The following is a 16,582-nucleotide window of genomic DNA, read 5'->3' as shown; positions in this document are numbered from 1 at the left end:
ATGAAGGGGCTGACCGGTTGAAAAAGGCTACTGTCCTTACAAATCTCAGAGATTTGACCAGGGAAGTATAAAGCGGATTTAGCTTGGCATGTGAAGCTGCAGATTGAAAACATTTCAAGTATGCACCCGAGACTTGTTTTTCCCCCCCCAAAAAGGACTAATATGGAAATCTAGGCTCATAGAGACCCCTCCGGAAGTTCCTCACATTACTATGAGTATCATTCTTTTTCATAAGCTAAATGTTCATGCAGCTAAGGAATAAAGCATTCTAGCTATGTGTTTGTTAAAGATTATGCTTTCATTGGAATTTTACAGCATCAGTGGGAACAATAATAACAAAAAAGAATTCATTGGATCGGAGCAGGTAGTAGTTTGGGAGTGCTAAATCTCATAATTAACTGACTTCTCAAAAACTAGGACCAACTTGATATACAAGACCTGATGTCCATGCCATTATATTTAACTAACAGTCAGGAGTTAGTTATAAATATTGATACCTTTATTAAAAAAATAGTGGAAACCCCATCAGAATAAAGGAAATCAGAGCATTTCATTAAAGTCTTTCAAAATATAAATATATAATTAGCCCCATGAATCCAGAATTAATTTCTCTTTAACCAGATCCTTCCACTTTGTAGTACTTCTCACAGCAAGAAATTTTGACAGTAAGTACATTTGTGCACAGTAAATGTACTTAGATTCTTTCCATAGAGTTCAGGTCTTATGAAAAATAATCACAAATAATGACAAGGAAAACCCAAAAGGGAACTGAGAAACATAAAAGAGTAATTGAATTCTTTTAATCCCTATGGCTAAAGTAAATAAGATTTTTTAAAGTGAATATCAGAATGCTCTTTTTTTTTTATAGCAAAAACGATTTTTTATTGAACTATAATTGTCATACAATATTATGTTTCAGGTATACAACATACTGATTCGATATTTTTATACATTATGAAATGATTACTTGAAAAAGTCTAGTTACTGGAGCACCTCAGTGGCTTAGTTGGTTAAGTGTCCTACTCGTGGTTTTGGCTCAGGTCATGATCTCACGGTTTGTGAGTTTGAGGCCTGCATCGGCTTTAGTGCTGACAGTTCAGAGCCTGCTTGGGATTCTCTTTCTTCCTTTCTCTCTGTCCCTCTCTCTGCCCCTCTCTCTGTCTCTGACTCTGTCTCTCTAAATAAATAAACTTAAAAAAAAAATTAAAAGAAAGGTCTAGTTACCATTTGTCACCATTCAAAGTCATTATAATATTATTAACTGTATTCCCTATGCTGTACGGTACATCCCCATGGCTTATTTATTCTAACTGGAAATTTGTACCTCTTAATCTCCTTTACTTATTTTACGCATCCTTCTGCCCACTTCCTCTCTGTATCTGTGACTCTGTTTTTGGTTTTTAGGTTCCAGATACAAGTAAAATCATAAGGTATTTGTGTTTCTTTGTCTTATTTATTTCACTTAGCATAATACTCTGTGTATTTGTCCATGTTGTCACAAATGGCAAGATTTTATATTTTTATGGCTGAGTAATGCAATGTTCCGGTGTGTGCGGTGTGTGGTGTGTGTGTGTGTGTGTGTCACATCTTCATCCATTCATCTTTCAATGCACTGAGATTGCTTCCATATCTTGCTATTGTAAATACTGCTGCAGTCAACACAGGGGTATGTATATTTTTTTGAATTAGTGTTTTTATTTTCTTCAGATAAATACCCAGGGGTAAAATTGCTGGGTTGTATGGTAGTTTTCTTTTAATTTTTTTGAGGAACCTTCATACTGTTTCCCATGGTGGCTGCACCAATATATGCCCACTGTCAGTGTACCAGGGTTCCCTTTTTTTCCCCAGCCTTGCTGACACGTTATTTCTTGTATTTTTTAAATAACCATTCTGATAATTATGAAGTGATATCTCACTGTGGTTTTGATTTGCATTTCCCTGATGATGTTGAATACCTTTTCATGTGCTTGTTGCCATTTTTTATGTCATCTTTGGAAAATGTCTGTTCAGGTCTTCCACATATTTTTTATTGGGTTACTTTTTTTCTGTTGTTGTTATTGAGTTGTATGAGTTCTTTGTATTTTTTGGATGTTAACCCCTTATCAAATATATCATTGTCTTTCAGTTTTTTGATGGTTTCCTTTGCTGTGTAGAAGCTTTTTAGTTTGATGTAGCTTCATTTGTTTAGTTTTGTTTTTGTTGCCCTTCCCTGGGGAACAGATCCAAAAAGATACTGATAAGACTACTGTCAAAGAGCATGTATACTATGTTTTATTCCAACAATTTAATGGCAGGTCTTACATTTAATTCTTAAGTCTATTCAGACTTAGAAATTTTTGTGTATAGAGTAAGAAAGTGGTCTAGTTTCATTCTTTTGTATATATCCAGTTTTCCCAGCACCATTTATTGAAGAGACTATCTTTTCCCCATTGAATATTCTTGCCTCCTTTGTCACAGATTAATTGACCTTAGAAAGAAGCATATATATTTCTGGGCACTCTATTTTTTCCCCCATTGATCTACATGTCTCTTTTTGTGCTCATGGCATACTGTTTGACTGCTATATCTTTGTAGTATATCTTTATATCTGGGATTGTGGTGCCTCCAACCTTCTTCTTTTTCAAGTTTACTTTGGCTATTCAGGGTCTTGTGTGATTCCATGCAAATCTGAGGTTATTTTGTTCTAGTTTTGTGAAAAATGCCATTACTATTTGGATAGGGATTGCATTGAGTCTATAGGTCCTTTGGGTAGTATGGACATTTTAATAATATTATTTCTTCCAATCCATAAGCACAGTGTATCTTTCATTTATTTGTGTAATCTTCAATTTCTTTCACCAGTGTCTTAGAGTTTTCCACATATAGGTCTTTCACCTCTTTAGTTAAATTTATTCCTAGACATTTTATTCTTTTTAAGTGCAACTGTAAATGGCATTATTTTCTTAATTTCTCTTTCTGGTTGATTGTAATTAGTATATAGAAATGCAACCAATATGTATATTAAATTTGTATCCTCCAACTTTACTGAATTCATGTATTAGTTCTAACATTTTTTGGTAGAATCTTCAGGATTTTCTCTATATAACATCATGTCATCTGCAAATAGTGACAGTTTTACTTCTTCCTTTCCAATTTGGATACCTTTTATTTCTTTTTCTTGTCTAATTGCTCTGTATAGGATTTTCAATACTATATTGAACAAAAAACGTAGAAGTGAGCATTCTGGTCTTGTTCCTGATCTTAGAAGAAAAGCTTTATGTTTTTCACCAATGAATATGATGTTAGCTGTTGATTTTTCATATATGGCCTCTATTATGTTTAGGTACATTTCTTTGTACCCACTTTGTTGAGATTTTTTTTTATCATAAATGAATGTTGAATTTTGTCAAATGCTTGTTCTTCATATGTTGAAATAATTATATGATTTTTATGCTTTGTTTTGTTTAATGTGCTCTATCATGTTGTTGGTTTGCAAATGTTAAACTGTCCTTGCATTCATAAAATGAATCTCACTTGGTCAAGATGTATGATCCTTTTAATGTAATGTTGAATGTGGTTTGATAATCTTTTGTTGAGGGTTTTTACATTATGTTCATTAAGGATATTAGCCTTTAATTTTCCTGTTTTGTTAGTGTTTTTGTCTGGTTTTGGTATCAGCATAATGCTGGCCTCAGAAAATGAATTCGAAAGTGTTGCTTACTCTTCAATTTTTTGGAATAATTTTAGGAGAATAGTTACCAACCCTTCTTTAAATGTCTGTTGAATTCACCTGTGAAGGGAGTTGGACATTCGTTTGTTGGCAGATTTTAGATTACTGATTCTTTCATTAATAGTAATTGGCCTGTTCAGATTTTCTGTTTCTTCATTATTCAGTCATGGAAGATTATATTTTTTTGGAATTTATTCATTTCTTCTAAGCTGTCTAATTGTTGGCATATAATTGTTTACAGTATTCTCTTATGATTTTTTTTTTCTTGTGGTATCAATGGTAATTTCTCCTCTTTCTGATTTTATTTATTTTGGCTCTCTTTTTCTTGATGAGCCTGGGTAAAGTTTTATCCATGTTTTATTTTTCAAAGAATCAGCTCTTAGTTTCAATGATCTTTTCCATTGTCTTAAAACATTTTTTTAAATGTTTTATTTATTTTTGAGACAGAGAGAGACAGAGCATGAGCAGGAGAGGGGCAGAGAGAGAGGGAGACACAGAATCCAAAGTAGGCTCCAGGCTCTGAGTTGTCAGCACAGAGGCCGACGTGGGGCTCGAACTCACAAACCACGAGATCATGACCTGAGCAGAAGTCGGATGCTTAACCGACTGAGCCACCCAGGGGCCCCTTTTCCCCTGTCTTTTTAGACTCTGTTTCATTTATTTCTTCCTTGATCTTTATGTTTCCTTCTTTTTACTAACTTTAGGCTTTGATTTTTTTTGTAAACCCTTTAAATGCGAAGTTAAATTACTTATTTGAGGTTTCTGTTTCTGGAAGTTGGCCTGTGTTGTTATGGATTTTCCTCTTAGAACTGCTTTTGCAGTATCTCAAAGATTTTTGGAACTTTGTATTTCCATTTTAATTTTACTCAAGGTATTATTAATTTAATTTATTTTTTAAGTTTATTTATATTGAGAGAGAGTGCGCGTTCAGGGAGGGGCAGAGAAAGAGGGAGAGAGAAAATCCCATGCAGGATCCTCACTGTCTGTATTGAGCCAATGCAGGGCTTGACTCACAAACCATGAGATCATGACCTGCACTGAAATCAAGAGTTAGATGCTGCTCAACCAACTGAGTCACCCAGGCACCCCTTAAGGTACTTTTTAATTTTCTCTGATTTCTTCATTGATTCATTGATTGTTTAATAGCAATTTATTTAGTTTCTTTGTATTTGTGTTTTTTCCAGTTTTCTTCTTTTATTTGATTTCTGTTTCACACTCTTGTGGTCAAAAAAGATGCTTGATATGATTTCAGTCTTTTTGAGCTTATTGAGACTTGTTTTATGGCATAATATTTGATCTATGCTGGAGAATGTTTCATGTGCACTGGAAAAGAATGTGTATTCTTCTGTCTATGGATGCAGTGTTCTGTATGTATCTATTAAATCCATGTGGTTTAATGTGTCATTTAGGGCTGATGCTTCCTTATTGATTTTCTGTCTGAATAATCTATCTGTTTATGTTAGTGTGGTATTAAAGTACCCTGCTATTGTTGTATTATTTTTTATTTCTCATTTTATTTCTTTTAATATCTGCTTTATATAAATGGGTACCTACCCTCCCTATGTTGGTGCCCAACAAAGACACAGCCTCCCCAGGGCCCTAACACAGATGTGGTAATCCCACAATCAGAAGTGATTCCAAAAATATGGAACTCATCTTTGAGGACTGAAGGGATTGTGCCCCATATCAGGTACTCTTACCCGGGGACCCAGCCCTGGAAAGATAACCCCTTTGAAATGTCTATTTTTGCAAATCAATAGAGATTAAAACAGGAGAATCATAGATGTATAGGGAACAGAGATCCCACTCTTAAAGGGCTTAAGAGAAAATTGACTTACCCTGAGAACAAGGGAAAAAGCAACAGATTTAAAAGCATCTAGATCATAGGCAAGGAAGACCCACTTAGTATTTTTAAGCCAACTGCTAGAGAGGTAGGGAACTGCAGGGATTTTATCCAGTGAGAAAGCACTATCAGAGGCCATTTTTATAATCTCATCCTAATTTGCTGGTGACCAAGCCCATAGGCACCATGTTTGGTGCCCTCCCTCTGACCTGCTAGCACCAGAGGGCATGCTCTCCCCACCCTACACTATAACCAGGATGGACAAGTGCCCCAAGATTTATGCACCCCACCTACCTCACAATAGGGCCATGCAAGCTCAGAGCCCCACCCCACCAACACAGAGACTGAACTGTAATGGGGACAGGCAAGCATCCTGAGCCCCAACCACCCCAGGCAGCAGCAAAGCCAAAACTGGGTGAGTGCCCCACAACCAGGACAGGTAAATACCACCAGCCCTGCCCTCCCCACATAGCAGTCAACACACGACTAGACGGGGTACACATCCTGAGCCCCACCCAACACATACAGAAAATGAGTCCCACTCAATCTGCACAGAAGCTGAGCTGCAACCAAGATGGGCAAGTGGCTTGAACCCTGTTCTACCCTCAATGGCCAAGCTATACCAGGCCTAAACCTTCCCATGCAGTAGACATGACACTATAAGAGCTGGCAGGCACATGCAGCCACATGAGGGGTACATATAGAGAGGTGACCAGGGGAGATTGCACTTCTGGGCCATTGGCTACAGCTCTTATACAAGACCACTTCTTCAAGAGAGGAAGGTGGCCATTTAACCTCATACATATAGATAAACACAGAAAGAGGAACAAAATGAGGAGACAGAGGAATATGTTAAAAACCAAAGAATAAGACAAATCCCCCTAAAGGACCTTAATGAAGTAGAGATAAGCAACCTACCCAACAAAGACTTCAAAGTCATGGTCATAAGAAAGTTCAGCAATCTTTGGAGAAGAATGGACAAATACAGTAAGAACTTCAACAGAGAGAAAATATAATAAAGTACCATACAGAAGTTATAACAAAGCTGAAAAATAAACTAAAGATGGTTCAATGGCAGAATGGATTAAATAGAAGCACAAATCAGCAAGCTGAAAGACAAGGCAATGGAAAACATCCAGACAGAGCAGTAAAATGAAAAAAAAAAAAAGAATTAAAAGAAGTGAGATACCTTTAGGGATCTCTGAGACAACATTAAGCAGAATAGCATTTGTATGATAGGGGTCCCAGAAAGAGAAAAGAGGAAAAACAATATTTGAAGAAATAATGGCTGAAAACTTTCCTAATCTGCAAAAGGAAACAGACATTCAGGACCAGGAGACCCAGATAGTCCCAAGTAAGATGAACCCAAAGACAAATGCACTGATATATAATTAAAATGGTAAAAGTCAAGGATGAAGAGAATCTTAAAAGTAGCAAGGGAAAAGCAATTTATTCTCTATAAGAGAAATCCCATAAAGCTACAAGATTTGTCAGCAGGAACTTTACAGGACAGAAGAGAGTGGCATGACCTATTCAAAGTATTGAAAGGAAAGAACTGCCAACTAAGAATTCTTTACCCAGCAAGGTTATCATTCAGAATCAACAGAGATGAGAAACTTTCCAGATAAATAAAAGATAAAGGAGTTCAATATCACTAAATCAACCATACAAGAAATATTAAAGGGACTTTTCTAAGCCAAAAAAAAGAAGGTTCTACTAATAAGAAAACATAAGAAAATCTCACCAGGAAAGGTAAATAAATAATAAAGGTAGTGAATCAGTCACTTATAAAGCAACTATGAAGGGTAAAGGGCAAAAGTAGTAAAATTAATTTAAAATATAATTAGTTAAGGGATACTTGAAAGATGAAACACTTTTCATCAAAAATATAAAACATGGTTGGGGGGAGTAAAAATAAAAGCTTTGGAATGTGTTCAAAATTAACTTCCTAAAAACTCAGAGTAAATGCACAGAAGAAAAAGAGAAAGTAATCTAAACATAACACTAAATACAACAACCAAACCATAAGGGAAGAGAGGGAAAGAAAACAGAGAAACTACGGAATAGTCAGAAAGCAATGAATAAAATGGCAATGAATGAATGAATGAATGAATGAATGAATGAATAAAATTGCCTTCAATAATTACTTTAAATGAACCACTAAATACTCTAATCAAAATACATAGGGTGGCTGGGTTAATTTTAAAAGACAACAAGATCTTCCTACCTGCTGCCTACAAGATACTCACTTCAAACCTAGGACACTCACAGACTGAAAGTGAAATGATGAAAAAAGATAGGCCCTGAAAATGGAAATGAAGAGAAAGCTAGGATAGCAATGTGCATCTCACACAAAATAGACTTTAAAACAGACTGTAACAAAAGACAGAAAGAAGGGCCTTACATAGTGATAAAGTGGTCAATCCAACAAGAGGATGTAACATTTGTAAACATTTATACACCCAACCTCCCTGACTCCCCAGTTGACCGGGCTTCTCTCTTCCATGTTGGCCCAAGGCATTCTGGACATAGAACAGTACTGGCATTTATCAGTCATATTTATATTTTCATCTTTCTTGGTAGGCAGCAATACATGGAGGTCAGAAACTGGGTCTTAAATAACCTCATAATGTTCCCCTTCTCCTCAATTACTTATTGCTACTAGGAACTTTTACCTCTCTTGATATCTCTTGTCATTTTTGTTTTGGTGTGGGGGGGCTGGTGGGGAGTAAGAGTTGGCAGGACTAAGCAGGGAAGTGGGGGAGCAGAGGTGAGGGTCACCTACTTCCATTTGGTTCAGGGGACTGTTTGCAATTCCTATTATTAATAGAGAACCAAAGAACTGGCTGTTCAAGGGAGTTTTGAAGATTCTGGTTGGCAGAAATTCCTCAGAGCCCAGATGGATAGTGAGATGCAGAGTTAGGGAGGAACGGTCTTGTACCCTGCAGACAGAAAGGATGCAGCTCTCTTGGCAGGCACGTTGGAGTTCTTAGAGGTAGCATTGCCAGTAGTAGCATTCCCAGAGTATCATGCTGCACCTTTATGCAGTTGAACTTTCCTTGAAGTCCCTGGAAGATTCTTGACTACTTCAGGTTCCTCCTCATGAGAAGAGGCAAAGCAGGGATGCCTTCCAACACAGAGTCTCAGATGAATCAGCCAGCCATGTTGCTGTTATTGCTATGAGAAGTGACACTTTGTGGGGACTGTGTTGGTTGCTCTGATTGTAGGAGGAACAAAGAAAATCTGCAGTGGAGGTAGGGGATGTTATAGCCAGTATCAGCCAGACTTGTTTCCATTTTGGAGGAAGTGATAAAGAAACAAAAAGACCCAGATAGTCATCTCTCCAGAGAACAATACTGAACTCTATGGAGGCACATGGGAAGAAAGTTCTCTCTTTTCTCCTCTTCAGTTTTTCCTTCCTCTCTCCTTTCTTTCCTTTTTTCTCTCTTTCCCTCTCCTCTCCTCTCCTCTCCTCTCCTCTCCTCTCCTCTCCTCTCCTCTCCTCTCCTCTCCTCTTGACCCCAGAGTTTTGGTTTCTATGACACCTTTGTGAAGGATGATAGAAAACAGTGGGTTATAATCCCTGTCAACTTAAACTGTTGCCATTAGTGAATATTCAACCAGGAAAATACAAACCACTAAAGCTTTTTAAAATGGTAGGAATTTGGGGAGCCTGGGTGATTCAGTCAGTTGAGCATCTGAACTCTTGATTTCGGCTCAGGTCATGATCTCATGGTCCATGAGATCCAGCCCTGCACTGGTCTCTGCACTGACAGTGCAAAGCCTGCTTGGGATTTTCTGTCTCCTTCTCTCTGTGCCCCTCCCCTGCTTGTGCTCTCTCTCTCTCTCTCTCTCTCTCTCTCTCTCTCAAGTAAATAAACATTTAAAATAGTAGGAATTTAATAGGGTGAATTAGGTATAGATAAGATGGAAGATTTGAGAAACCAAATAGGAGATAGAGTGGCAAGCCAGAAATCAGCAGCAAAAGAAACTATAACAAGAGAGATAAAGGGAGAGTTCTTTTTTAAATTGAGGTATAATTGACATACAACACTGTGTAAATATGAAGTATACAAGTGTTGATACATTTGTGAGTTGCAATATGATTTTTATTGGATCCTGGTCACTGGAGTCATGTAGTGGAATTTAAAACTGCAACTGACTTTTCTTGCCATGAAGCCACGTGAGAGATGCAGCCTGAGGCAGAAAAAGAGGTAGAAATGCCCAGGCTTTTCCTTTTCTCCTGCTCTCCAATCTTCCCATGAGTTGCCTGTCCTTGGCTAAAGCCAGAGCCAGCTGAGAGCTCAGGGAATGTAGCCTGCAGGGGGCAGCACCACCTTATTACAGAGCTGCATGGGGGAAAGGAGAAAATATTTGAAACAGACCAAGGCTCAGTGCAGTCTTCTTATAGTAGCCTTCTGGGTAATATGATGGACGAAAGGTGTGTGTGTGTGTGTGTGTGTGTGTGTGTGTGCGCGCGTGCGTGCGCGCGCATGTGTTGTGTGTTGTAGGGCAGGGATTGGGGGCAGTGGATAGTCTGAAATTGAGACAAATTCTTAACTTTCCTGCCAGAAGAATTGAAGTTTATGCTGGCTTGATACTTAGTTTTCAGACCAAAGGATCATATTCAACATGAATTCATTTCACAGACTTTAATAAAACATTAGATTTTGCCACCAGTTTAAATGAGCTAATCTAAGACTGTGTTCCAAATGAGTAGTAACATTGTACAAATAGCCAAACAATTCAACCAAGTGGTGCTTAGTCTTTATACTGAAATGGTAATATTCATTTCTTACTGTAGTTATCATGGAAGAATTAGACTTAGAGGAGGCATATGTGTTTATTTTCATTTATTCATGATGTTATCACCACAAGTGGGCAAGCTTGTTTGGATAAAATACAAATTGGCTTAAAGGTTTAACATAAAAATTAGCTAAATTACCCTTAAACAGGGCTGAAACTTTTTAATTAACCTTTTTTTCCCTTTTTCATTTTTATGTGTCTCTTGCTTTTTCTGTTTTCAGCCAAGAGAGACAGTACTGAAATGTCATTAAAAAATGTCGATTTTGCAATATTTCTCTGCCCTTGGGAACAGGAAATACCTAGAATTCTGCTAGTAAGATGGTTCTTAAGAAATTTCTCTTGTAATTTTTATAATGAAGGGGATTAAATATGTTTGGATGAGTATCCAGCATTGGGAACGTTGTCACTCTGATGCTCCAGACCCATTGACATTTTCCCAAAATGTTCCTTCTTCCATATGTTAGGGAATTACTTTTAAGATCAAGTAATGAGTATAATTGAGTCTGTGCTGGTTTTGGATTACATACTCCTTATGAATGTGAAATAGATTAAATAGGGGACACTTGAGAAGTAATGAATTCCAACAATAATATCAACTGGTATAACTAAGAAGCTGAGCGAGGGACTTTTGACAGCATTAAAGTGGTATTGGCATTTTCTTCTCTTCAGAGGAGAGAAGTTGGGGCTAGGTCGTAAATGACAATCGGCTTTCTGAAGGCCTCCCAGGCTACCCCGACAGCTTTTTTGGCTGCATGGTAAACCTGTAGTCACTGGAGCCGTGGAACTGATTTAGCAACAAAGTTAAAATAATGTCACTAAAGGCCAACATTGAAAAATTATACTGTTCTCATATCTTCGTTTTATCATGAGAATTACTTCTGTATCATAAGATATCCATGTCTTATGTTTATACTATCGTTGCTATAGATAATTTGATTGGCTTAGTCAACATTTGAGAGAAAAAAGCAGACGATTAGTCACTGAGTATTCACTATGTTCTAGTGGCTGTGTGAGTTGCTTGGCAGTGCTTAGGAGGAGACACGGGCATTAACCAATGGACAGATGGATGATTTGTCTGTCACAACCACAGGCTGCACTCAGTTATCACATGGGATGCAAATGACAGAGGGTAGCAGTTGTGTCTTAGTGAAGTTAGTGTGGGCTTTGGAACCAGTTGCCTGCTTATTGTCAAATCCATTTCCTGTCCTTCCTCTGCTCCCTTCTCTGTGTTAGTAAGAAGCTGTTCTTGTTATTCCCAAAACTTTACCATTCAGCTTTGCCCTGGGAATGGAACTGGAAGACACGGGCAACAAATAGGAGGGATAGAGCAAGGAATAACCAGGGTACTTACCTCTACCTCTCTCTGCTTCGAGGATATCTTTAGTAGTGACTGTTCTGATGCTCCAGCTCCTGCCAGACAGCTTGCTCTTCGGCCCCAACTCCCACTGTCTGAGCCTGCTGGGTTTCAGCTTCTACGTGTCTTCTTCTGAGTTTTGGAGACATCAGTTCCTCCCTTTGCCCATCCAACTCTGGGGATAATTGCGGCCTCTTGTATTAGAAATTCCTGGTTTCCTTCCCTCCCATGTTTTCTGTTTGGGCTCTTCTAATATCTTTGTGACAAGTATCCCTTAGAAAACTCCCTCTATTAAATTACTGGGTACAGGAATTGGTGCTCTGGCTGCACCATAAATGATGCTGAATCTGAGAGATGTAGGTTAAAGTCTACTTTTGATCCACCGTGAGGAATCCACTTGAGCAAGTCATTTAACTTTCTGAGGATGTTTTCTCATTCATATTGTGGGGTTAGTATGGACCTCCAAAATTGTAATAGAGCTTAAATGAGATTTCTATCATGGTACCTACCACAACGCAAGCATCCAATAAATCTTAGCCCTTAAGCCTATGATTTAAAAACCAGGGTAGTGCTCTCTAAAGTATCTAATACAGAGAATCCTAGGGAAACAAAAGCATCATGATTATATGAGTAAAACATTCATTTAAGAGGGTGTGTGGGTTGTTGGAAAGGTCATGGAATACAAATTGGAGTTGTTTGGACGTACTGTCTATGGTGAAGAGCAGATTATCTGGGAGCAAAAGATGAGATTAGGGTGTATTCCAGGGACGGGGTCAACTGGGAGACAAAAGTTGGCTGAAAGACATTAAGGCGTGACTGGAACAAGAACAGTGGGCAGCAAGGAGTTAGAAAAGCTGAGGGCACATAAGGATAGCTTCCGGCTGTGGGAACCATCCACAGATTTACGCAAACCCGTAGTATTAGAGGAGAATACTCCCTACTATAAAAGAAGGCAATGTTGCTTATCCCATGTTGGTATACAATTTTTGCTAATCTACATTGAACATGACATCAGAGCTCTTCTATGGCATATTTGGTGATTGCAAATGGGCAGCTGCCTTAAGCAGAAAAGCCCAAAAACTTACCTCAATTTCTAGAACCTTATAAAAAATTTTAGTCATCCAAATCTTAATTGATCTAGATATATTCTTAACCTCCTTCCTTTTACTGGAAATGTCATATAGAGAAATGTATTTTATTAATCTGATAGACATGAGATTTATAATATAATGGATCCACTTGTCTAAGGTTGTAATGGAAAAACATTTTGGTTAAATTTAGTAGATATGTTTAGAGTGTGACATGGGCTTGGAAGATAGTAGGTGCTCAATTAGTGCTTGTTGAATAAAATGTGTATTAAATAAAAACATTGGCAACATGAAATCACACATTTCCCAAGAACCTATCAAGGCAATCACAAAGGAGCAACACACTGCATTTTGAAATAATGAATGTGAAACTATAAAATGTGATACAAATGTAAGATGTTATTATTATAAAAGAATCTTGTGAAACATAGCAAGAGTTGTTGGTATTAAATAATGATTCATAATTTTAGCCTTGTAAATTAGGGAGTGTCAGGTATTTGTATCTCTGATTTATATCTCAGTAAATCACCGGTAGAATGTAGTGGGCCTGGAAAACAAATCCAAAGCAGACTTGAGTCTATTTTCGATGGTACTACATTTGAGTGGAATGCAGACAACCTAGTTTAAAGGTATTGTGACAGACTTTATTATCTACACAACAAAACATACAGGCTGAGCCCTGCTCTTTAGAGGGCTTGCCCTTTTCCTGGTCACTGAGAGCAAGAGGATCACCCTGGCTCTCCCTCAAGCTGGCTCACAATATCTTCTGGCTAAATTTATCCTCAGGCTAAATCTGGTACCAAGGAGATTGTACATGTAGTTACTTTGGGTGCAGTGCTTGACAAGAGAAACTGTGTGTGTGTGTGTGTGTGTGTGTGTGTGTACAAAGCACTTTTCTCAGCTACTATGGTAGACACTTGTTACCATTGCTATTGGGTGATACTCGACAAAACGTCTTTCAATATAGTAATCACCATGAAGGCACATTTTTACATGCTTCAAGAACATTGGAAGTACTTAGAAATACAATTTTGGGAATAAAGACTTGGAAACTTGAAGTCAGAGAAAAAATAGCAATGGTTCAGTCTTATTTACACTGTGGTTGACGTTTATAGCATTTAGTTAACCATCACTTCATATAGTCTTCCTTTAAATGAATTTACACTTTTTTATAGGACCCTTTTACTAATTCTCCCTACAAATATTCTCTTTTTCAGTATTTCATATAAAGTAGGAGTTATTTAAGATGCTGCCTAGATACAGCTGTTATTTTATATCAGGGAAAACAACACAGAGTCCTAAGTGAAAACAGAATGGCATTCCTTTCCAATATACCAATATGCTGGGAATTTTACTTTCAATATGACTGCCCTGAAAAATAAATACAGTTTCAAATAGCCAGTTTGAATATCCTAAAATGCTCTAAGACACTTTGGCAACATTGGTAGAAAATTAATTTGTGGTTTATTCATATTACTCTGCATGAGGAGAAAATAGCTCAGTCAATGAATGGAAACCAATTTCTTAATGTTTCTCATTTGCCTAATTGCTTTCCCAAGGAATAAATAATAAACAATCAAAGAAAAAGTTCATGAAAGGTACAAGACACGCTGATGGCCACAGAGCTTTCTTCAATTCTTTCTTAGTTTTACAGGTTCTTTTCTGAAATCAGTCACCTCTACCATCATCTCCATCATTATCAACATTAACAAAACACAAGAGTCACCCATTTCCAACTTTTTGTTTCTCCTTTTTATTCTTACATCCTTCTTCTCTTCCTTCTCCTTTTCTTCCTCCTTCCTCAAATCTCCTTCTCTGCCTTCTCTTTTTCAATGAAATAGAGTTCATTGAAGAGTTTTTGGGGAGGAGGGATAGTGGAGGAATGTTCAACAAACCGTGAATCCGTCAGTCTGGCTGGAATGAAGCGAAATAGTGGAAATAATGTAGGGAAGGTAGGTGGGAGCCAAATTGTGAAAGCCCTTGAAGGACAGGTTTGGATTTCATTCTGTAAGCAATGGAGAACTGTCAGTGGTTACATACGAACATATGCTAAAGAGTGATTTTGGAAAATATACATATTAGTAAAAGTATAGATTCAGCTGGTCTAAGACAACCAAAAAATGAAGGTGACTTAAGTAAGATTAAAATTTATTTCTTAGTCTATTAACAGTCTAGGCTTAAGTAATCCAGACTGGTAGATTGGTTTGACAGAGGGAGAGCTCCAGGACCATTCTATCCTGTTGTTTCACCATCCCTAAGACTTGTCCTAGAGATAGTCCACATGGGCTATGACTGCTTGCCTCCACTTCCCCTTGTCTGAGGCAAAGAAAGGGAATGGGGAGTACAGGTGTCCAGCTCAAATACAGAGGTCCTCTTAGTATAAAAAATACTAGCAAACAAGTGTCCAACCTGGCAGGCAGCAGTATGCAGAATATACTGGAATAGAGTATCTAACTTTGTCTCTGTAAATTCCCTAACTATTCTAGCACCAGGTTTCTTCACCCCTTAGGGGATAAGTATACTATCCTTGGACAGATTCCCATACCAAGGAGATGCAAAACAGTGCATGGAAGAAATAGTAAACCAAATGTTAGGGGAGTTAGGTTTAAGTCTCAACTTATTACTTATAAGTTGGGTGACTTTAGGTAGATTGCCTAAACTTATTGGATTTCAATTTTATTTTCTATATATGTGGTTATAAAAGCTACCTCTTTTTGTCACAATGTTTGTCATAACAATTAAAAAACAGCAAGGTACTGTCATTGCCTTTCAATTAGTATTGGATGTAGATGTGTGTGTGTGTGTGTGTGTGTGTGAGAGAGAGAGAGAGAGAGAGAGAGAGAGAGAGAGAGAGGGAGGAAAGAAGAGAGAGAGTTGGAAAAAGGATAAAAGTATAATATCAGGGAACAAGTATGAAAATGACTATGATTATGGCTGTGATCTTTATTCATTTCTTTATCTCCAGTGCCTGCCATATGGCAGACCCTACACTTATTAGTTGGGTTTATTTCTTAAATTGCAAGTTTTACTTTAGAGCATCACATCCAAATGCTTTTAGGGAAATTATTTATGTTTATTTTGAGTTTTTCAAGCCTTCCTTTACCTCATTTTCATCAACTGTCTAGAGTAGACCACATTGTAGAGAATAAAGGTATGGTTTAATATAAAACTTCTGTTGTTTCTCATTTTATCAGGGAGATATCTAAAAGTGTGTCAATATTTTGAAAATGTGTAACCATTGTATTTTATCATTCTTTTTGGGGTTTTTTTCATCATAAGTGTACTCTTTAATCCCCACTCTCTATTTTCCCCCATCGCCTCCCATCTCCCTTCCCTCTAGTAACCATCAGTTCTCTATAGTTAAGAATCTATTTCTTGGTTTGTCTTTTCTTTTACTCATTTGTTTTATTTCTTATTCTGCATAAGAGTGAGATAATATGGTATTTTTCTTTCTTTGACTGACTTATTTCACTTATCATTATACTCTCTAGCTATATCCATGTTGTTACAAATGCAAGATTTCATTCTTTTTTATGGCTGAATAATATTCTGGTGTGTGTGTGTGTGTGTGTGTGTGTGTGTGTGTGTGTGTGTGTGTGTGTGTATCTATCTATCTATGTATCTATCTATCTATCTTCTTCATTCATGTATCAATGGACATTTGGGCTGCTTCCATAGTTTGGCTATGGAAGCAAATAATGCTGCAGTAAACATAAGGGTGCATATATCACTTTGAATTAGCATTTTTGGATATTTTGGTAAATACCCTGTAGTGCAATTAT

The 16,582-nt window shown here is 37.4% G+C and overlaps 1 long non-coding RNA gene across 1 annotated transcript in view; it reads left to right on the top strand.

Moving 5' to 3' along the window:
• Window positions 1-5,909: 5,909 nt before the first annotated feature.
• Window positions 5,910-16,582, top strand: part of LOC132683795 (uncharacterized) — a 252,787-nt gene continuing 242,114 nt past the window's right edge. The window contains exon 1 of the long non-coding RNA XR_009612384.2: window positions 5,910-5,967. This is a non-coding gene — a long non-coding RNA (uncharacterized LOC132683795). The remainder of the gene's footprint in view (window positions 5,968-16,582) is intronic.

This window comes from Panthera onca, chromosome C2 (assembly GCF_046562875.1).
Source record: "Panthera onca isolate mPanOnc1 chromosome C2, mPanOnc1 haplotype 2, whole genome shotgun sequence".
Classification (NCBI taxonomy): domain Eukaryota; kingdom Metazoa; phylum Chordata; class Mammalia; order Carnivora; family Felidae; genus Panthera; species Panthera onca.
Note: the sequence above shows the minus strand (reverse complement) of the source record. Positions and strands in the feature narration are given on the sequence as shown.